This window comes from Pongo abelii, chromosome 5 (assembly GCF_028885655.2).
Source record: "Pongo abelii isolate AG06213 chromosome 5, NHGRI_mPonAbe1-v2.0_pri, whole genome shotgun sequence".
In the NCBI taxonomy this organism is placed as follows: Eukaryota; Metazoa; Chordata; class Mammalia; order Primates; family Hominidae; genus Pongo; species Pongo abelii.
In genome coordinates this window covers 95938917-95963027 of record NC_071990.2, presented here as the reverse complement: position 1 = coordinate 95963027, position 24111 = coordinate 95938917, and the positions used below count along the sequence as shown (strand labels likewise).

Sequence of the window (24111 nt, the reverse complement as noted above, 5' to 3'; positions counted from 1 at the left end):
ATCAGGAAACACATTTTCATGAGAAGTTATTTTAAGTAATATTTTTGTAAGCGATGTGTGTTAAAGTACCTGAAATGAATACAGAATAATTATAGAATTAAAGTTATGATTTGTAAGAACTTTTTTATTTCTATCATTCAGTGGTTAGATTCTCAAAGCATTAACTTGGTCAGTTATATTGTCAAAAGTCTACACACATTTATGCAACTTTTAACATAAAATAAAGTATGCTCTTTTTTTTCCTCAAGGGCATGATTTTTTAAATTCACCATCCATTATTTTTGGGTTATTCAGATAAAACAAGTCTAATTGCTAATTGAATAATTATCCTTCAATTCAAAAATAATGATTTTACTAATTTTTTACCGTTCCTTAATTTTCTTTTCTTCTGACTTTAAGGTATCATGTGTCTGTATATGTAATTATTTAACACTTTTATTCTGTAACTTTATGTCTTTTCCATATTCATGTTTATTGTAAGATGTAAAATTCTAAACATAGATATTGTGCCAAAAAATTTATTTCTCACAACCTTTAGAATGGGGTCATGTGAATTACATCCTGAAATTATAATATTTATTTTTATACTTTAATGTATGAGGATATTAGATTTTCTAGTCCCTTTTAATATTTATTTATGTATTTATGTATTTATTTGCTTATTTTTACAGGGGCTCCCTCTGTTACCCAGGCTGGAGCACAGTGGTGTGATTATTGCTCACTGCAGCATCAAACTCCTAGGCTCAAGCAGTCCTCCTGCCTCAGCCTCCCAAGTAACTAGGACTATAGGTATGTGCCACCATACTTGGTTGGTTGTTTTTAGTTTCTTTCCTAAGGATAGGGTCTTGCTATGTTGACCAAGTTGGTCTCAAACTCCTGACCTCAAGCAATCCTCCTGCCTTGGCCTCCCAAAGTGCTGGGATTACAGGCATGAGCCACTGTGCCCAGCCCAGTTTTAGTCTTATGCTTTATTTATTTCCTCCCAAGCTTAGAACATTTCTCATTTTTAACCTGGTTTTTGAAATCTTAGAATCTCATAGCAGGAGCAGGAAGAGATTCAGAAAATTCTGAATCACCAAAATTCAGAAAATTGGGAACTGTCAGTTCATTTTCTGTTGCTTTAACAGAATATCAGAGGCTGGGTAATTTATAAAGAAAAGTTTATTTAGTGCATGGTTCTAGAGGTGGGGAATTTCAAAAACATGACAGTGGCATCTGGAGAGGACCTTCTTAGTGCATCACAACATGGTAAAGAGCATCACAAGGTAAGGGGATAAGAGTAAGAGATCCAGAGAAAGCTCACTTTTATAACAAAGTCACTCCTGCAATAATGAATATACTCCTGTGATAGCAATATTAATTCATTTATGAAAGCAGACCCTCGTTTAGGATAGGAGAGGCATTAAGCTGCTAACACATGAACTCCTGGGGGATACATTCAAACTATAGCAAGTTCCAATTTGGTATGTATTGACATGGCAAGTGCACTATTACTTCCATTATATTTTTAAATTGTTCGTAATTTAGTGCCGAAGATTCTTTAATTCACTATGTACATGTGATGGGCTATCATTACCTGTGCAATCAGTGATTGAGCATGGAAGTTAGCATTCTGTTACTCCTCTACTATTCAATCTTAATATGACACAAACTGTGGATGACTGGAGTTTCAGCTCATAGACACGACCTTTATATTTCAGTCAAAAAGTCACAACTCACCAGAATTTAGCCTTAGGGATGAACTCATCTGTTACCTACAATATGATGCTGTTACAGTTTCTATGATTAGTATGATGAAAATACATTCAAGGATGACCTTTTAATATTCTAATGGTTCTTACATGAAGTGGAATTAGACATCATGCACATATTCTTGTAATTAAAGATTTATTTATTTATTTATTTATTTATTTATTATTTTTGGTCTGTGATTTAGTAATGCTAAAAATAAGTGTACAAGACCATAGTAAGTTTATATTATGCGTATATGTGTGTGCAGTAATTCACTTCAATGTATTTTACTACTCTACACATCTCACTATTCTATATTTTTTCTTATTTAGAATTTCTGATACAAAGTGGTACTAGCCATTTTAGTCCTTCCAGGAATATCATTAAAGATAAATAACTGATGCTCTGGCATGCCATTAGAACTCACAGATAGCATTTTAACCTTATCTTTTTAAACTTCAAATATCATTTGATGGGGAAATATGGTTTCTTCATAAGCAGCAGTTTGGAAGTTTTTGAACACTAAAGTTTTTGTATTCTGAATATGATAAAATAAAATATTTTATGAAAATAATTAGTCATAGAAATCTATGTAGAGGATTCTGCCAGGCCTGCAAATCTTCAACATTTATCTTTACTCTTAAGTGCTCTGTCCTCAGATGTTCTTCCCTTAAAACACAAAAGCTTGGACTTGCTATGATGAGTCTCTATAATAGTACCTCTACCTTATAATTTGCCCTAATAAAAAGCTCATGTTCCTAGTCAAGAGATAATGGAAACAGTTGGGGGAATGTGGGGAGGGAAGGAAAAAGAGAAATTATTTTCCTAGTCCTTAGGATTCTTGGATGTTATATGCAAATTTAATCCTTGGTTACTCCCTGGTTTTTATTGTCATTGTGGCTTTGTGCTTATGCAGTCAAACTAAAAGGAGAATAAGAATTTACCACAATTTTTTATACATAATTGTCCCTTGGTATCCAGTGTCAATTGGTTCCAAGACTTTTCCTGCCAATACCAACATCCACGGATATTCAAGTTTCTTATAGAAAACAGTGCAGTATTTGGATATAACGTATGTACATCCTCCCATATATTCTAAATTATATCTAGATTACAGTATGCAATACAATATAAGTAATTTGTAAATAGATGCTATAGTGCACTTTTATTGGTATGTTACTTTTATTTTATTTTTAGATTTTTAAAAATCCACATTTGTTTCAATCTGAAGATGTAGAAACCTCAGATATAGAGGGTTTACACTTGCTTATCCTCACCATTTCCAATTATAGTTCTGGGTATCAGAAAAAATAGATTAACATAGGATAAAAACATGTAACAATTGCCATATCACTCTACCATTTATTCCATATTTATTGATAGACTATGTGCTGAAAACTGTTCCAGGTAGTGAATAAGAGACAACAGGCCCCCAGCCTCAGGGTGCTTACATTCTAGTGAAGAAGACAGACAATAAACAAATACATGTCATGCAATTTCAAATAATTATAAGTGTTATCAAAGCACTTAAAAGGATAATGAGAGAGGAGAAATGTTAGAGGAAATGTTGAGGACAAGGAAGTGTCAAAAGCACCAGCTGATCAGGCATCCAGAAGATATGATAGCGGGAACGATGTAAATGTCTAAAAGAAGAGTATTCCACAAAAAAGAAAGCAAATTCAAAGATTAAAAATGAGAGTGGAGTTCCTGTTTGAGTATGGCTATTGTAGAATAAGTTTAGGAATGTTTCAGAAAGTACACACTGTGGCCAAATCAGACAGGGCTCAGTAAGTCATGTTTAGAAAATAGACTGTTATTTTGACTATGATAAGAGGCCTTTGGTGAGTTCTAAGCAGGAGAGTGACAGCACTGATTAGTCTTTTAAAAAGTGACTCATATGAAGGAAATATTATTATCAGGACAAGAGTGGAAACTGGGAGTCAATAAGTAAATCCAAAGTTGCCTTGGACTAGAGTGTCAGGATGGAGGCAGTGAAAATGCTCAAAAACACTACTTGCTGATGGTCAGTATCTTGTGCATGAAGGTAAGAGATGAATCAATGAGGAATTCAAGGTTATTGAGGTAAGCAACTGCACAGAAGATATGGCAAGAGGTCTTGGAAAGTAATAAAAGATTCTGTATTGAAGATAATTCAACAATTGTTCTTACTATCTTCTATGAGCAAGTCCTATAAATATTACACATATAAATACAATAATATTTATAATATAATTGCATCATACTACAATAATAGTATATATAATATAATTGTATCATAATATAATTAAATATTAGGGCATGGCTCTTGAATTTCTGTGTGGATAGACTGGTAGATATAACTAGAACACAATATTATGGTACGTGTGGTAAACGCCATGAAAGTAATAGAAAATAAAAACAGCAAGTGATAGGAGTTTGGAGAATGGAGAGACATCTTTTGAGATGTACATGAACAAGTTTTACAGTGAAGTTTGCATTTGAAAAATCATATACTATGGTAGAATTTTAATCTGCTGAGTTATGTAGGAAATGCATTCAGGAGAAAGAAATTTCTTCAGAAAAAAAATGAAACTGTAAGAAAAGTAAAGACAGCAATAAGTCTAGTTTGGTTAGAGCAGATGGTGAATATATATTTGACCCATGTCTGGAGCTAAAGCTAGAGAGATGGGCTGAGACCATAATGTAAATGACCTAAAATGCCCATTAAAATTATTAAGTAGGCATTAAAAAATGGCTTTGAAATGTAAGTAGTGGCAAAGAAAAGTTGCTTGTACAATATTGAATGAGAAACTAGTATTCAAAATTATATCTGCATCATGATCCCAACTGTACACATACATATAAAATAAATGGCGTAGTGGTTTTAGAAATGCCAAGTTGTTTCAGGATGATAGTAAACCTTTATTTTTTATTTCTCTACTTTATAAACATTCTGTCATTAATGACATATTCTATGTCATTAACATAGAATATTATTTAAATGATTCTAAATATGGAATTGGAAAAGAAAGAGAATTGGCCGGGAGCGGTGGCTCATGCCTGTAATCTCAGCACTTTGGGAGGCCAAGGTGGGTGGATCACCTGAGGTCAGGAGTTCGAGACCAGCCTGGCCAACATGGTGAAACCCCGTCTCTACTAAAAATATAAAAACTAGCCAGGCGTGGTGGTGGGTGCCTGTAATCCCAGCCACTCGAGAGGCTGAGGCAGGAGAATTGCTTGAACCCAGGAGACGGAGGTTGCAGTGAGCCAACATGGTGCCACTGCACTCCAGTCCCCGACACAGTGAGACTCTGTCAAAAAAAAAAAAAAAAAAGAAAGAGAATTTAAGAAGAATAATAAAGAAGACTGTGAATAAATAAACAGTAATGTCTTCAATGTATATATTAGATACCTACTAAATACCAGGGTTGTACTAGACACTAGTAATATAAAAATTAATGCAGGAAATCCAGCTTGCTGTGGACATGCACATGAGTGGTTAAAAACTATTACTATATTAATAGTTAAGCCATATACCCCAAAGGTTGATATGCATAAAAATCACCTGGGTATTTTGTGAAATGCTCATTCTGATTTAGTACATGGTGGGTGTGTCTTCTGCATGTCTATCAAGCTCTCATGTGATGCCAGTGCTGCCATCTATGCAACACACTTGAACAGCATGAGGGTAAAGGAAGTAGTTCTGGAGAATATCACACTTCAGATGAGATTGGATAAACTCAGTGAAATTAGCCAAATGAAAAAGGGAGATAAATTGGGTCCTCTACTCTCCCCACTTCAGAATTTAATGTTGTCTTTGAGACCTAAACTAGTAATATATGGCTATAAAGTATGGTCTCTGTTTTCTATAATAGAAACAAGTAGAGGATGTCAATAAATATGTGATTGAAGAGTTCAGTAAGCCCTGAATTGACAATGTAGATAAAGACCAAGAATGTCAGGAATGGCAGGCAATTTTAATTGGATAGATGAGTATCTGATCAATTTTACTTACATGTGTGTAGAAGCATTTCATGAAAAGAAAAGTTTTATTCTCTGGAAAAGTACTTCTCAATATTGTCAATTATTGCAGTCTGGAACAATTTAAAACAATACCAATTCCCCACCCTACTTTAGATGCATTAAATCAGACTGTGGTATCTTAAACAATCTCAGATGCTTCAAACCAGAGTTGAGAAGCACTGAGGTAGAGGAGAAAATATAAAAAATAAAAAGAATCAGAGGTTGGCCATATTGAATAAAATAACCAAGAAAATCGGGGCCATAGCACATGAAGTTGCAGAGATCACACTTTCAGTCCCATAAAAGAAAAATTGCACTGGATGGGTTAAACAGAAAAATCAGACTTTATTGAGGACTATTGCAACAGGGACCAAGACTAGTGTAACAGCAAAGAAAAATTAAACTCAGGTCTACTGAAACAAAAGGTGGGTGAGTTTTTAAGTGCTGCGGTGAGCTAGCGGAAAATTCCTTGAAGACATTAGTGGGGAGATTGGTCGATGTGTTAGACTACCTGTTTTTACTAGTTAGCCCTTATAAAAGTTAAGCTCCTTCTCTTCCACAGAGAATGGATGATCGAGACTGGGGACTTTATTTTTCTGATGGTTATATTTCAAAGCGATGACTCTCAGGTCCCTGAGAGAGACATTTATAAGTGATAGAAGGTCTGAATCTCAAAGGAATAAATGCAAACTCTAAAATAAAAGACAGATATAAACTAAAAATAAAATTCTACCACCCTCACCCACCTAATGGGTCCCCTTGTGGGCCAGGGGACCCCAGAAGAACCTTAAAGCTGAGTTCCTGGTCATGATGCGATAGGAGGTCAGACACACCTTGTTATATCCCCTCCCTTTTGTGGTTTACACACAACACAACTGACCAGTGTTAATGTTAAAATAGAGATCCTAAGACTGACAGAAAATACTTTTTGTGGCAATAAGATACCAAATTATAAATAGGACCTAAGGCGATGCCTGGCCAGGGCTAAGTCATGCATCCCTACACTTAAAGATAAATGATTCCCTAACAGCCATAAGATTTTTCTTTTTCTCTAGCAGCTTAGCAAGCATTGGCCTCAATATAAGCAATATTAAAACAATGTGTAGCTGCACCAGTTACTAAATGACCCCTAGTTCCTGTTCCACAACTACATGTAACTACAGCTTTGATTGTCAAGAGATGGATTTCAATAGCTTTCTTTTGGTAAGAAGACTGGAGACTATGGACTGATTCTGGCTGGTTTACAGAAATAGTGCACTTGCATGAATTTGTGTCCTGAAAATACCAATTGGTGTATAACACCAAAAACTGTAATACACTTAAATGTTGTCTCCATCCCAAAATAAACATAGGTCATATGTTACATGCATATTTGTTCAATACCCATGTGTCAGGACCATTTTCATTAATAATCAGAGCTCCTTTTGTAACCACTGAATATGTATGTTCAGAATAAAACTCTTGCCCCAGCCTCCCCTCCTTCCAAGTACCTGTCTCTGGTCCTGGCTGGAAGCCTGCTTCTCAGCCTGTGAGATGGCCATCTTACAGGCTGTAGCACTTCATGTGAAATAAAATCTCTTTTTCTCCTTTCCTGATTATAAAATATAAAGCTAACACAGATTAACAAGAGAAAAACATATAAATGTATTTAAATTTATTTAATATAAAATTTATGTGACATGGCAGCCTTCAGAAATGAAGACTTAAAGACCCAGAGAAATTGTGTATTTTTATAGATATTCAGGGCAGAAATATACTTGGAGTAAAAGGGTATCATCTAACAGTAAGAAACTGGGGGGAATTTAGCAAGAGCTGTTTGTTCAGATTCTTCTAGGCCTCCAGTACAGAGAAGGATCACTCAACTGAGCATCCTATGACCTACTTTCAGGGAAGGTAGGTCAGATAATTATTTTACAACCTGCTTCAAAAGAGAAAGACCAGAGGAAGTCAAAGAGTGATCTTCCTGCTTCTGTGGTTTTCCCAATTTCCTGCAGCTTAAAATACTCAGTATTCCAAGGTAGCATATTTTTTTAGTATCATTTTCTGAGCTCCATCAGCCTATAATCAGGAAAAAGCCTATCTAAAGGTTAGTCAGGCTAAGGAGAACATTAAGAGAATTCCGGCCTACCTTCATACATTAGAATCAGACAATTGCCCACCTTGTTCCAGTTCTAGGGTCACCATACTTCTGGTTAAAATTTGGCTTCTTGTGGCCACCTGATTAGAGAAAAAAATCACGATCAGTTCGAGTAGACCATTCTAGTATTCCATTCCATAAAAGTGTTATTTTATTAAAGTGGATTATTATAAATTCCTGAAAAAAAAGTCTGTCTAATATAATGAAGTTCATAGTTTTATCAATGTCCAGAAATCTATCAATATTTTAGACTTTCAATTTCAGAAATTTGCATTAATATTCATTCTAAGTTACAAAAAACTCAGAATACTATTAAAGCATAGTTTAACAACAACACATTATGAACTAGTATTACATTAAATTTTCTGCAACTTAGCAACTCATAGACATATATAATAGTAGATAAAGCTCCAGTAGTCAACATTGGCTATTATTTTCTATATACTTACAAGGGTTAATTCAGTTAACACTTAAAAAATATTGGAACAATGTAATTATTATCATCTTTCATACATAAGTAAAATGAGGGAAATATATTTTAAAAAATAACTTGCCTAAGTCACAGGGTCTAAATTAACATTGCTCACTTTAAGACTCTAGTAATCTACATTATTTGCAAATTTTGTTTCACGTGCTTATTATATTTGTCTCTCCTTCTCACCTTCAGGCAGCCTTAAAGGAATTTGTTTCTGTCCTCTGGAACCATTAAAGGTTGTACGTCCAGTCTACCTTTCAAACCGCTGTTTTGTATCCCAGTATTATTATTACCATGTTCTTAAAGAAGAGTCTTTTCTTATTGTTATTTTGCTTCATAATTTTTTGTTATTGAATCTTACCCCCTACTTCTTTACATGTTCCTCTTTATTAATCAGTTTCCATGATGTCTTATAGCATTATTATCATTGCATTTTTGTCTGTCACTTTATTTGGAAGTCTGGATTTCCACATGTGATGTAGCTGTCAGATGTAGGCAGCTACTTCTTTGTTTATTCTGAGTAAATGGCAGTAAAGGGAGGCTACTACATGCACCCATAGGCCACTCCCTGAGTAAAGAGTTTTGTTTCTCATTAAAATATCCCTTTTTTTTTTTTGAAGTAACCAGATGTAATTTCCTATCTTCATCTTCATTACGGACATATGACCAACATAATATTACCTTCCAAATGACTTGAGTAACTGGATCTATTTTCTTATTCAGGTTCTCATTTTCTCACTTCTCATTCTACAATAGGTTTATTATTGAACTAGGGAAAGATATTCATTGCAAAAGGTGAAAGGAGATTTTCGGTTTTCCCCTTGTTCTCTGAAACTCTGGACTGTGGACTTGGGAAGAAAAGTGGCTCAACTACCAGGACTGAACACATTAAAACAAATTTACTGTAATGGGTTGACCTTCTGGTTCTTGGTTTGAAGTGGGTATTATGAACAGGGGACTCTATTTACCATTTCTCTGAGAGTAAGGTCTTGTTCCTGTGGACATTAGGATAGGATGCAGTGGTTACACTTCAAGAGAATTATTTTCCAAATTGCAGAGCCCTGAAGAAACTTGGCTGAACCTTGAGGGGTTTGTTGTTGTTATTGTTGTTTGTGGGATGGATTTATTAGAAAACTGCTGCAATAAAAACCTAGACCTGAAGATATTGTGAAAAGAAAAAATATATTTTAGAGTTAAAACAAGTGAATCAAGACATCTAGAAATCCATATGATAATCTTTATATACAAGTTTAAGTGTGCTATCATTTTTACTTTACAGCTATGACTGACCTTCCCTCAGCAAGACATGCCATTTGAATTTTCTAGCTTTTATGATAAATAGATTAAACTATGCCTGTTCTTACCCAGACTCTCTTTTAACCCAAATGAACCTGCAAGTAGACATCATTGGCTTGGGCTCTTTTCACTGGGGGTGATGTTGGCAAGAAACATATATAAGGTTAAAAGAAAAGGAAAACTACGAATCAATGAGTAGAACCTTAGACAGAAATGGAAGGAGAAGCTGACCTTTTCTTGTTAAAAACTAATTATTAGGTCAACAGAGAGCGGTAAGAAGTAAAAGGAGTCCTCCAAGCATATCCACTGCAACCACTTTGTAAGTTAACTGTTATTAAAGCATTATTTAGTTACCCACTGAGACGAAGGCAAGATCACCATCAGGGGATGACACACAGCATTTTGACTATTTCTTCACACAATGGGAAATTTGTGTGTGTGTGTGTGTCTGTGTGTGTGTGTTTGTATTTTTAGTGCTACTTTATAAACTCTAAATTTAAAGTGTTAAATATATATGCTTTTCCTTCTGCCTTAAATAAAATGTAGGATGGCCTTTGAAATAAAATGTAATCACAATTTAAGTGCCAGCTTCTCTTAATTACTTTTAGGTATCATGTTATTATTATGTGTACTAAGAATATTAAAAAAGTCTATTGGATGACAAGCCATTCTTGTAATGTGAGGCAGGCAAACCCAGAAGTTATTAAAAAAAGGAGCATATCACCAAAAGAATTATTACTGAGTCAGTGAATAGAGACATTATGAGAAAGAAGTATCTTATCTTAGAGTGACAAGGCTAGGAGTGACACTACCTATGGAATAAATGAAAATTACTTGATCCAAATCAGAACGAATCCTGAATCTTGCTCTCCTAAGTAATATGCTGTACCTAAGCTTAGGTATGAACAAGTTAATCTCATTCATGTAATGTCAATTAATACAAAAATTCAAAAGACTTCCACTTGTGGGTATCACTGTGCTTGTATAATATCAGTGTGCCTTGGCTATTAGGAAACGGTTTAGTAGAATAAATGAAAATAGTTTGTGACTCATTTTAATCCTTTTCCTTACAACCAACACTTCTGGAAGGAGGAGCCAGTAATAAATATGAATTTCAAACTGAAAATAGCTGAAAGAAGCAAAAAGCTCCAAGACCATAGGGCAGGGATTAGAATCAGAGACTAAGCTGAGAGGATCATAGTGCCCATGTGAACTGCTTCAGGGAAGGGCAAAAGCCTGAGCATGCTAGAAAGTGAGACAGCTGGTGACTGGGAACACATGGTAGGAGAGCTGCATGGATAATTGTTGGCTTCAACAAACGTAAATTCACTACAGGCACTGGGGAGTAGATATACACGCACCCAGGCTTACATCTGTGTGTGTGAGAGAGTGATATGCACATAAGCAGGAAAATATCTGCAATTCCTGTCATTCTACTTTGCTTTCCTGTCAAACATCAAGTTAACAAATAAGCAACTGAAAACCATAGGCTTTCCACAGATGGAAGTAAGGTGGTTGAAAGTGATTCACCAACTAATAGATAACTATTTCTCAGTGGAAGCTTCAAGGGGACATGGGCTTTATTCTGCTAGAACACAGATCAAAGAGATTGAGCTAGTTGAGAGCTGTTGTCTGAAAGACATTGGACCAAATTATACTGATGTTATCTACACAAACACAGATCACATCAGATGCCAGGAGGCTGGCAGAAGCGTGGATGACAGTTATAGAAAGAAGATGCCTGAGACTGCAGATGGGGAGGGGAGAAGACAGAGGACTGAGAACATGACTATACCTACCTTTACCTGAGTTCATTTTTTGCTTAATGTAGATATAGAGTGAAGAAAAAGAAAATGATACAGCTTCACTTTTAGCTAAAGTTTTCACTGATAGCTTAATATTAAATGCAGAGAAAATGTAGTAACTATCAAAAAAGTAACTGGCTATTAAAAATGGAAAGATGAGATATATTATAAAGACAGGCAGTATTATAGGGTCAGGTTGATTAAATCCAATGCAATTTCCTTGTTCTCTGTAGTTTCCCTTATACCATCTTGACAGTGCATGCCTTTCACGTCAGAGAATTTCATAGTAAGGAGTGTTCTACAGTGTTTTATGAAAGCCAAGAATTTGTGACCAAAAGCAAGCACCACCACCACCACCACCAATAACAACAAGAATAAACAGTGTTGTAATATGACACACTGGTAAAATATACTTCTATAACATGATCAATAAAATGGTGATAACAAGGACTTTATAGAGTTAGCATGAGAATTAGATGAAAATATACATGCATATGTATGTATTTATACATATGCATTATATATACATATAATACATATAATACATATGCATATAATACATATACATATAATACATATGCATTATACATGCATATGTATGTATTTATGTGTGCATATGTAGGTGTGTATATATTTAAACAATGCCTGTCTGACTCATTTTAATAATTCAAGGGAAGTGATTATCTTGCTAAGCCATCAGTTCTCATGAAGGAGATAATGCCCATATTGCTGACTATCCCAAGTTACTCATGTCTAAATGCACAGGGAGTGCTTACTAAATATTTGTTAGAAAAATTTAATATTAAATTGAGAACATGTCTATAAATTATGTGACAGAACTTTCTAAATGTTATATTCTACTTAGTTACTATATTTTTAATTTGACAAATAAGGGTAATACCAACTGTTCAACTTTTTATATAATTAAGAAAATACTTTAGTGGTTATTTAAATAATTAACCGTCAAAGTTTAGAGGGATATGATATTAAAATAATGTAACAGTTATTGTAAATTGATTTTATGATGGATTTTTGATATCTCCTTTATGTTATTACATCACATACTGAAGTTAAACTGTTCCCTTTGGAAAAAAATAACAAAGAATTAACACTTTACTATAGTAGATAATGAGCAAGCTAAAAACATTTTTAAAATCTAGTGTTTTGAGTATAATACTGGAAATTACTTATATAGCTGAGAATTAGTATATGTATGTGTCTCTATAAACCATATACAACAAAATGATTTTTAATTACATCAGTATTGCAGAAGATATTATTTGATTATTACTGCTATAATTTCAATAATAATTCTGAGTAGTAACTATAATATTTTATCTAAATGACATTAGTGCAAGTAACTACCTTATAAAATAGTCTAAACTGAACTAAATTATTTTATTTTTAAAAGTGGATGTTTAATCAACTATTAAAATATTATGCTTATTTTATAAATACATACATAAATCAAGTGTTACATGATGTTTCTTAGACCATTCCATTCATATTTAGTATTGTACAATGAAAAATTATTTTTTTGAGAAATTAAAATGTTTAGTGGAAGCTTCATCTGTCAGAGATTGTAGGATCACTGGTATGGGACTAGTGCTTTCACCAAATAAAATAAAATAAAATCTGAACAAAATATGTAAGACAACTAGTTTCAGGCACAGAATCATAGACAACTTGAGATTGCAATCCCTGAAAAAAGGGAACCCTGCAATCCCCCCTCAAGATGGGCTATACAGCCTCCACACTTCTGCACCTTTGGACTATGTTCCAATTTGTGCCAGAGAGCTTGAACACAAGAAAAGTGCCGTGATCCCTCTGAGCTGAGAAAGCAGAGAATAGAGCTTGTGGCTTCTGAAGCAGCCAGAATATAAGATATATAAGATATTCAAGTCACCAGACAAAGGGAGTCAAGAAGAGTTGAATTATGAAGAATTTGTTTTTGAGGCCTTAATTTCATGCTGAGCTGCACATATTCTGGTAGGGACTCAATTATTACAGAGTTGAGAACAGAAGAGAAACACTAGGGTTTGAGCAATGCTGAAAGATACTGGAATTCTGGCCCAGCAATAGAGGAGAGTTGATATCCCAGGTATTCAGCTAAGACAATAAAAAGATTATGCATTAGGAGTAAGAACAATTTCTTATAGTCTACTCTAGAGTAATGATAAAAATTCCTAAAATCAAGCCTAATAAAGTTCACCTGGTAGAACTTTAGATTCAGAAAGTGTTTCCTGTGGCAGACTGCCACAGTTACTACTTGAGACTGTCACTGTGACAGTTATTATTGTTACTACTTGAAACCATCATTACAACAGTTACTACTGTTACTACTTGAGACCGTCATTACAAGACTGAAGGAAGGGACAAACCAAACGTAGAAATGAAAACTTAAAGACAAAAGTAACTGTTTTAAAGGAAGGGGCCAGGGGAAGAAGAAAAGAGCTCACTGCTTCTAGTGAGCAAAGGCAGCCGCCACACTGAGCTTCCACAGCCTTTTGTATTTATTGGGTAGAAAGAGCAGGCAGGAGGAGCTAACAATTGGTCAGCTGCTTGATTGATCACAGGTTCATATTATGGCTAACAGGCTTCAGATGTGCCTAATCAGAAGAAATACTAGTGCCTGGGTCGTGACTACCCTCAGGATTCCTTCTGGCCGGCAGACACAGTTTGTCAGTCTGCTAACAACCTGCTTTCATGAGAACAGTTTGCTGTTTACTCATACAGCCTCCCGTGGTATACTGAGTTAATCACGACCCTCACTCTTTCGGCCTTCAACAGTTTCCTATACAGTTAGAGGCTTAAAAAATACCTTATGTTTTCCACAGGTCCACCCTAATGATATGTTGAAAATAAGCCTCAACAAGTTAAAATTATTAATATCACTTTCTTCTGATATATGTGGTTTCTGACCTTGACGATCTCATTGATTTTTCATGTTATTACATTTGGATCAGCTCAATATCATATCCATGAGAATTAGAACAGTCTAACAAAAATATAAAATGCATTTTATTATTTGCTTTTTAAAAATGTCTTCATGGAAAGATGAGAATTTTCCTCTTTACTGTGTGTAAGTGTCTGCCAGCCATGGACACCATTATTAAAAAATAACACAGTAATATTCTTAAGGAGCAAACTCAGTATTCAGAATAGAATGCTGATATTATGCAGCATGCTTTTTCTTTTTTTCTATTTTTGGTTGCTTCTTAATTCAATTAAAAGCATTCATAAGTGCCTAATATTTATCAGTTTATATACCAGGCAGTTCACTTATAACAAAACTTTGTATGTGTTTATATATACACACACGTATATATATATATATATATATATATATATACACACACACCACGTATATTTTGTATAAATAAAAATGTGCTGTATGTATTTTTATATATTTAATTGGTGTCTATACATTTATATAATAACCGATGAGTATTTATAAAATATATATGTATATTTGCATTATACACACATATACACATAGATACACTATATATATATTACAGGCGAGAGATACATATATATATATTACACATAAGAAAGCTAATACTCTGAAATGTTAAATAATTTGCCTAAGGCCAAATAACAGTTCATTCCAAGGTCTGCAAAATTTAGATTTCTTGGATGCCAAGAAAATAGAAGCTGGTTGAGGACTGAAGACTTTAGGAGAGTAGATAAAACATATACTATTTGCCCTAGTTTGTTTCATGCTGTGATAACAGAATGCCCAAGGCTGGGTAATTTATAATGAACAGAAAGTTATTGGTTCAGGACTCTGGAGGCTGGAAATTCAAGATCACGGGACAGGCATCTTGTGAGAGCATTGTTTTGTCATCTCATGGCGGAAGAAGAGAGAAATGGGGAGAGAAAAAAGAGGGCCAAGCTCACTCCACTGCTGAGATAAGGAAGTCAGTCCTACAATATTGCAGGAATGACATTAATCTTTTCATGAGGGCAGATCCCTCATGGCCTAATCATCTCTCATTAGGCCTCATTTTCCAACACTGCTAAATGAGGTTAAGTTTTCAACAACTGATTTTTGTGGGACAGAGTTAAACTATAGTACTAGTGTATGAATAGTGAGAATCCATCGCCAATTACCACACCTTCACTCTTTAAACAAGAAGTTGTTAGGGACAATGCCAAGTGTCTGGATAAGATTTTGAAGAGTTTTATATTGTATGTAACATTATTTGGTAGGGGGTAATTTATTTATGTAAGTGGGAAAATTACATGAGGACTTAAGTAACATTTTAGAAAGACTCAATAGAAACTCTCTGAATTGTACTTGGCCAAAAATCAAACTCTATAAAACTCAAACTGACAAATTTTCCAAACATAGTCCAGCAGGTAAACAATTTGCTTTATCAGTGTTTCTGATTCAGAAAAACCGAACTGATTCAGTTCAATTATGTAACACTAATGCAAATATCTTACTGTTTTTTAATAGCAAATATCTTGCTGTGTGTGAAATTTTAGCTCTTGATACCTAACAAGTATAAATCTACAAGCTCACCAGGCAATCTCAGACATTTTAGGTTAGAAATAATAGTGTGGGCCACATGGGAACCTTGACGTGAAATTTGGAATACATAATCACACTCCTTGTCCATCAATGACTTCATTGCATCCCATTTTTCTCTGTTTCATGGGATCTATATAGTTCCACACATCTCCACTGCTTATTCCCCTGTAACGAAGGTCCCTAGAAAACATTCAAGGTTTGCTTTTTACATAAAATTGATTAATTTTGATCAAATGTGTGAATGTTATTATTACTATCCAGAAATTTATTATAATCACATGTCACAATACTTTTACTTCATTTATTGCATAAATGGAGAGTTTGGACATTATGCACATTAGTCTCAGAGGGGCAGGTTTCATTTTCTTCCACATGTAAAATTTAGAGTCGTCCTTTAACCCATTGGTTAAAATTCCAAGCTGAAGTCAGTTGTAACACTAATATGAACTTGGACAAGTTACCTGACTTATTTGTGGTCCAGGTTCTACATCTGTGGATATTAATCAGCCAGAAACCTAAATGAGTTAACTGATACAAAGAACACTGAAAATGACTGAACGCTTAATTATTACACAACACACATTGCTGCTTGTGTCACCAATATTATCTTTGTAACTGAATCTTATCTTTATGCCTTAACAATTAACCAGTCATTCAAAATATTTTCCATTTCCATACTCTGAACATTTCCTAGCTCTGAAAAATGGACTAGCTTTAATTTAAAAAAAATTAAAAGATATTTTCTTTATCAAGTATTCAAGAAATTACATTTTTAGCCAAAAATATCTTCTTCTTTCTGTGGAATGGTTTAGTGAAATGGATACACATGCTGCTTATTTTCAAGAGTTCAGTTATGTAAGACTAATGCAAATATCGTGCTGTTTTTTAGTAGCGAATATCTGGCTATTAAATACCTGTTTTATTGGTGTCATAGAATTGTTTGAACTAACATAAAATATTGTGACTCATGCTCTGGAAATTATTTATTCCTTGCAGGATGATGGGGATAGTGAAAGAAAAGTTCACTGATATGTTTCTTCAACTTTTCAGGCAGGAACAGAAGACTTGGGAAACTATCCTTGTGGCTGATATGTATTCTTTCTTATAAAATCTAAAAATAAACAAAAATGTATACAAACAGAGAGTCTAAAAGAGATAAAATGAAAGCTTACATACAGTATGCCTTGGAGAGAAGAGGAGTATTTATATTGTATTTAGTTTGGCTGGAGAGAGACATCATGTGACAAATAAAGCAATAAGTACAGTCAGTTTCAAAGCTTTTGTTGAAACTTTGAAAAATCTTTCTAAATTATAAATTATCAAAAATATTAATTTAAAACCAGTTGTAGTTACATTTGTAAAAGTACTTATGAGTTATAATATTGATTTTCTCCTATTTATAATTTAAAACATTTATTCATATGTTATATTCCATGTTTATACCACAGTATCTCTATTTATTTGCTTCTTCTTTCCTTAACCAACATCTAGATATTTGAAAAGATTTTTTAAGTAACAATGCTGAAACATTAGGGAAAATTATGCATGGGAATTATATAAATTTTTAAATTATTTTCTTCTTTTCTATGAATAATCAGGAGACCCCTGTATATTTTGATAATATCTATTTTGTATCTTAAATCGAGTTACTTTGTCATACAGTCATGACAATTTTAATGCGTAAGTTTTACATTTTATACCTCCCTTGCCATCTAAAGTTCTATATCACATATGTGATCAAATTAGTCTAAGTGATCAAGACTATTCTTGGTTTTACAGCTTCTTCTACTTGGGCAAGTTGTCAGAACTCTTTATAATATAAACCTGCAGTCTCACAGGCATATTGGCATTTCACATCAAAGCTACACAGTGATATCTGCTAAACTGAGTAACAGTTGGGGATCAGGGTAAACTCTTTGGAAAGGAATTTATAGACTTGCATGTATTATGTACGTAAGTTATACTGTGAAATTATTGTAGTATTGAGATCAAGAATCATCACAGGTAGTATATCTTCTCAGTCAACCTAAATAATTTGTGATTGTGATAGCTGAACGTGCCTAACACACTATTCTGTATTCAGCATAAACACATGGCTTTTCAGGTGGTGAAAAGGAAATGCACTATGACTGGAGTCACTACTTTCCTCTGCCTGTGGGTGGAAGCAAAACATTTGTTTTGAATCAACAATTGTCTATTGCACATGTGGGCATTTATCTTTATGGAGTGTGTGTGCGTATGTGTGTGTGTGTGCGTGTTTGTGTAAATTTACTTGTACAACTTTTGATTGAAATTACATATCTCATTATATTGTGTTGTTTTCCCCAATATGTCTTTACTGACTCCACTTGAAGGAGAAATATTTAAAAAACAATCTAATGAATTGTATATTTTGTTTGCTTATTTATTTGTTTCCCATCATAGGTAAGTATGGATCTTGTCTTATGGACCTTAACATTCTATGTTTGATGCTGGCCCTTCTCTCTCTTCTTAATCCTTAAGACTATCCTAGTGTATCAGAATCTGTGGTTTTTGTTGAGTGAAAAAGATTTTTTTTTTTAAAATTAGAGGTCATAGGTTTATTAAAGTAGACAGGAAAAGCTATCTTTTAATATGCTGGGAATTTAAATGATTACAAAATGTTCTTCAAGTTTAGAATAATACATATTTTCTATACTACTGAATAAGAAATACTAAAACTATAATCTTCTGAAGGCAGTATTTTGTTTTCCAGGGAAGTACTTTAAATCCTCAATACTAGGGAGGATGTTTGGTAGGAGAAAACAAGAAAAAAAATAATGAAGGAAATCGTGCTTATATAAATTTGAAGAAAGACTTCCAGGCACTACTTAGACTAAAGTGGAAACAGTGCATGTCCTATAGTAGTCACTCAATAAATATTTAATGAATGAAAAATGCTGTCAAACCTTTCAATCACATAGAAGACAGCGTATATAATCAGAAAGCATTTTGCAAAAGCTATTTAAGAAAGGCTGTTAAAGAACTTATTTTCACTAAATGATAAGTTTCTGAATTTCCAGCATTTGCACAGATTTGTGCCATTGCAGCAAGACAGGAAATTAGCTAGAGCTGTGGCAATAGAGTCATGGGTATTGTATGTTTGAAGCAGCAATTTTCTGTAATTTCAAGACCAAACTCTGAATGAGTCCAAAAAGATTCTAAGGACACTGTGATTTACAAATGAGTCTAGGGTAAGAAAATGTTTTGTGCATATGGCAAATATAGATGCAGCATGGGGCTTGAATTTATAGAATTAGAAGGAAGAAGACAATGACTCCCCGAGAGCAACGATATTCTGGTCACAACTGGATTGCCTATATCATATATGAAAATAGATGATTATTACATCACCTTCTACTCATGGCCAAAATGGTTCAGGACATTTCACCTATAACTTGTCTCTACAATGAGCTCCTCGCAAAAACTACTAGCAAATATGAATTGGCTTGTGAGTTAAAATTAGTAATTTCTCACCAAACTATTCAAAGATGTGAATGTATTTTACATTAATAATAAAACACATTGGAGTTTTTTGTCACAATGCTTATTTGTGGTTTTTAAATCAATATTTGTGTGTGTGTGTGTGTCTGTCTGTGTGTCCATCTTTCTGCCTGCATGCTTAGAGGTTTATTCTCTATATATAATTTATTTCATAAGTTCTGTTTTTTTTTTAAGTGAAAGATTGTGTGATATATCAAAAAAGAAAAGAAAGTTTTCAAGGGCTGTAAGCAGAAGTAACTGAATGGAGTGAATCTGTTCAAAAATTTAAATTATTGTCTTCCTGTACAGCTTGCGTTGAAGAAAACAAAGATACTATTTTTTAAAATATTGAAATATTCTGTTCTGATTTCCTCTTAATTATACTTTATTTCTAACTTCAATCTCCTTATTTGGGAGGGCCCTTCAGGGAAAGGGGATAGGTAGCTAAGCTTAGAACAAAGCATTAGCTTGAAACCAAGGTTTGTGGCAAGAGACAGTTGCTAACTTCCTAAAGCTTCTAGATAACATATTGTGGACAAAGCCTGAATTATATATTATAGATCTATAATCTATAATTATATAGATTATAGATCTATAATCTATATAATTATATAGATCTATAATATATAATTATAGATCTATAATCTATAATATATAATATATGGATCTATAATATATAATAATAGATCTATAATACATAATTATATATCTATAATATATAATTATATATAATATATCTATAATATATAATTATATATAATATATCTATAATATATAATTATATGTTATATATAATATATAAATATATAATAGATCTATTATATATTTATATATTTTGTATATATATAATATATATTATATATATAATATATAATATATAATTATATATAATAGATCTATAATATATAATTATATATAATAGATCTCTAATATATAATTATATATTATAGATCTCTAATATATAATTATATATAATATCTATAATATATAATTATATAATAGATATTATATCTCTATAACATATAATTATATATAATAGATATTATATATCTACAACCTATAATTATATATAATGTATATTATATATCTATAACATATAGTTATATATATTATGTATATTATATATCTATAATATATAATTATATATATTATGTATATTATATATTATATAATTATATTATATATAATAATAAATTATATATTATATATAATAATAAATTATATATTATATATAATAATAAATTATATATTATATATAATAATAAATTATATATTATATATAATATATATAATTATATATTATATATGATATATCTATCATATATAATTGTATATATGATAGATATAGAATATATAACTAAATATATTATAGATATAGAATATATCTATAATATATAGATATATTCTATATATCTATATAGAATATATAGATATAGATATATTATATAGAATATATAGATATAGATATATTATAGATATAATTATATATATTGTAGATATAGAATATATAATTATATATTATATATAATTATATATATTATATATTATATATAATTATATATATTATATTATATTATATATTATATAATATAATATATAATATAATATAATATATATAATTATATATAATATAATATAATATATAATATAATATAATATATTAATTATATATAATTATATATTATATATAAGTATATATATAAAATTATATATATAATTATGGATATATTCTATATGTATAACATATAATTTTATATTCTATATCTATAATATATAATTATATATGTTCTATATGTATAATATGTAATTATATATATCATATATCTATAATATATAATTATATATATTAATATATAGAATATATATAGAATAATATTAATATATATAGAATAAATAAATATTCATATATAGAATAATATATAGAATTAACATATATAGAATCATATATAAATATATGGAATATCTATATAGAATATATAATTATATAATGTATATTCTATAATTCTATAATTTTATAATTCTATATGTTATACAGTATATATATTATATAATTATAGAATTATATATATTTTATAATTATATAATTAATATAATTATATATTATACATGATATATATGATATATGTCATGTATAATATAATATATATAAATTACATATAGAATATATTATACATAATATATAATATATAATATATAATTTTATAATTCTATATAATTCTATAATTCTATAATTCTGTAATTATAATTATATAATTATATGTTCTATATAGATATTCTATTATACATAGTATATATATAGTATATCTACGTATAATAGAATATCTATATAGAACATATAATTATACTATATATTTACTATATAGTATATTTAATATATACTATATATTTACTATATAGTATATTTAATATATACTATATATTCTATATAGAATATATAATTATACTATATATAAATATATAGTATATATATCTATATATAAAATAGAATATATAATTATACTATATATAAATATATAGTATATATATCTATATATAAAATAGAATATCTATATAGAATATATATATAATAATATATATAATATATAATTTATGGGAGAATCACATATTTCTGCTAAATAAGCTTAATCTGAGGCTGGACTAAAAGAAGAATGAAGAATGACACAAAAGGATAAAAGTATAACCTTACCAAGAATGGTGAAGAAAGCGTTGTAAATAAAAAAGGCAGGCTGTAGCATTCTTGGCTCCTTCTTTTTCCTTCTCATTTGGAGACCAGTCTTGAGGAAAGAAAGAGGTGTTACAAGCTTCCAGTAGGTATGCTAAACCCTGCAAGAAGAGAGAATTCTGTTGACTCCCTTCCCTTGTATAACTCTGGAAGGAGGCACTGGAGGCACAGCATCCTCAAAACATCCTTGCTGGATCAGAGTGATGAGCTGAAAGAGGGCCTGGAAATGTGTTTTTCTCAGCTTATGTAAGTGTCCAGAAGTTCTCATGTACTTAAAGACAGACAGAGAAGGTGGTCAAAGGGACTGATGAGGAGTTTCTCAGTGACAGTCACAGCTAAGGGAATGAGTGATTGGAGAATGAAACCTACAGGGAAGACTGTATTCATCTTGAGATCAAACAGGCCTGGTCTCCGATTGGCCCAGACTTCATGACAGAAATTGGCTACTGTTCCCTAAGGGTGTTTTATGAGCTTTAAAAAAATAATTTTAGTTGTTCTCTTCTTTATGAGTTCAGTCATATCCCCAAGATATTGTGTGTGCCATATAACCAGCTACATTTTAGAAATAGTTATTTAATACCAAAATGGCATAATTTTAGCTGAGATATAACTTCAGTACACAACCAGAAGGAAAAAAGAAACAGATGCAAATTGGAGAAGAATTTGTTGTGCTAAAGTGTGACCAAGTATGAGCTTTAACAAGTTAAAAGCAGTTACTATTTTAGTTATATGTTGTTATTATTATCAGTTAAGGTATCAGCACAAGAACTTTGGCCTTCCCTAGTGAAATTGTACACGTTAAGAGAAAGTAATTTCTGAGGCAGTCTATAAATAGACGGGGATGTCATTAACTACAACAAATTTAAGAAATGAAACATATATATTAATGGTTTTAAAATCAGATCTAAGAGTTCACTTTGCACCTCAGATGCCATGAATCAAATAATTATGGACTGTAACATGTGATGGACTAGTTCGCTACCATTCTGAATAAGTATAGCACAAGGAAATTGAGTTTAAAATTTAAGAATAATTTATTGAATAAGAATCTAATACACATCAGTGAGATAGCCAGAAATGTCTTGTTCTGATGGTCTTTAGAATGTGATTTAGTTTTTATGCATAGCTAAAAATATGAGGAAGAGCCACACGTTTTCTGAAGTAATTTCTTTCATGATTTTTTAATTTTGAAATATTTCCTTATATTTATTGTACTCTGTGTTTTACAGGCTGTCTCACTCATTCAGATACACACACATCTACAATCTTTTAAACATGGCTAACGCTTAAGCAAAAATGCTCATGATTATTTATATATGAACTTCTCTAAATTTTACCTCACAAATGTTTAATCTAAAGGTGAAGTCATTGCTTAATTGCTGTCCATATAGAAGAAAATGCTTGAGAAGATCTTACGGATATGCTGATTTCTCTTTCTCGCAAGTGATGACATTATACAAAATTTGATATTAATCCTTGATGTATTTTTGTATTAAAACACAAATATATTTCCACAGCTACTTGTAAATAAAAAAACCTGTAATTCTATAAATTCATCGGTCCTCTTTACATTAAATAGTAATGATTTCTGGTGAGATTTTTAAATAATTAATATGGCCTCTTAGCTGAACAGCTTATTCCTTCAACTGCTTTTATGAATTTATTTTCTATTAAGAATCACGAAGCAATATTTAGTCTAATGCAAGACAGTATTCCAAGCTACACAATTCCTATGAGAAAGGGGAAGATAGTAAACTAGTCTGTATCTCATAAAGAGAAGGAATATGAAGTAGAAAGATTATATAATTTGTAGCTCACAACTAGATATTGGTAGAGTCAAGAAATTAGATTATCCTGCTTTTCTAAGCATAAATCAATGCTTTCTCAACGTGCAAACTCAAT

The 24111-nt window shown here is 31.7% G+C and overlaps 1 long non-coding RNA gene across 10 annotated transcripts in view; it reads left to right on the top strand.

The window, feature by feature from the left end:
• LOC129054622 (uncharacterized) overlaps positions 1 to 24111 on the top strand; it is a 406710-nt gene that overhangs the window by 373907 nt on the left and 8692 nt on the right. For 9 of the 10 annotated variants that reach the window (XR_010140277.1, XR_010140276.1, XR_010140273.1 and 6 more), the window contains one exon: positions 672 to 789. This is a non-coding gene — a long non-coding RNA (uncharacterized LOC129054622). Of the gene's footprint in view, positions 1 to 671; positions 790 to 8537; positions 14709 to 24111 lie in introns of those variants that run through there. The other variant, XR_010140278.1, reaches the window with a different exon arrangement.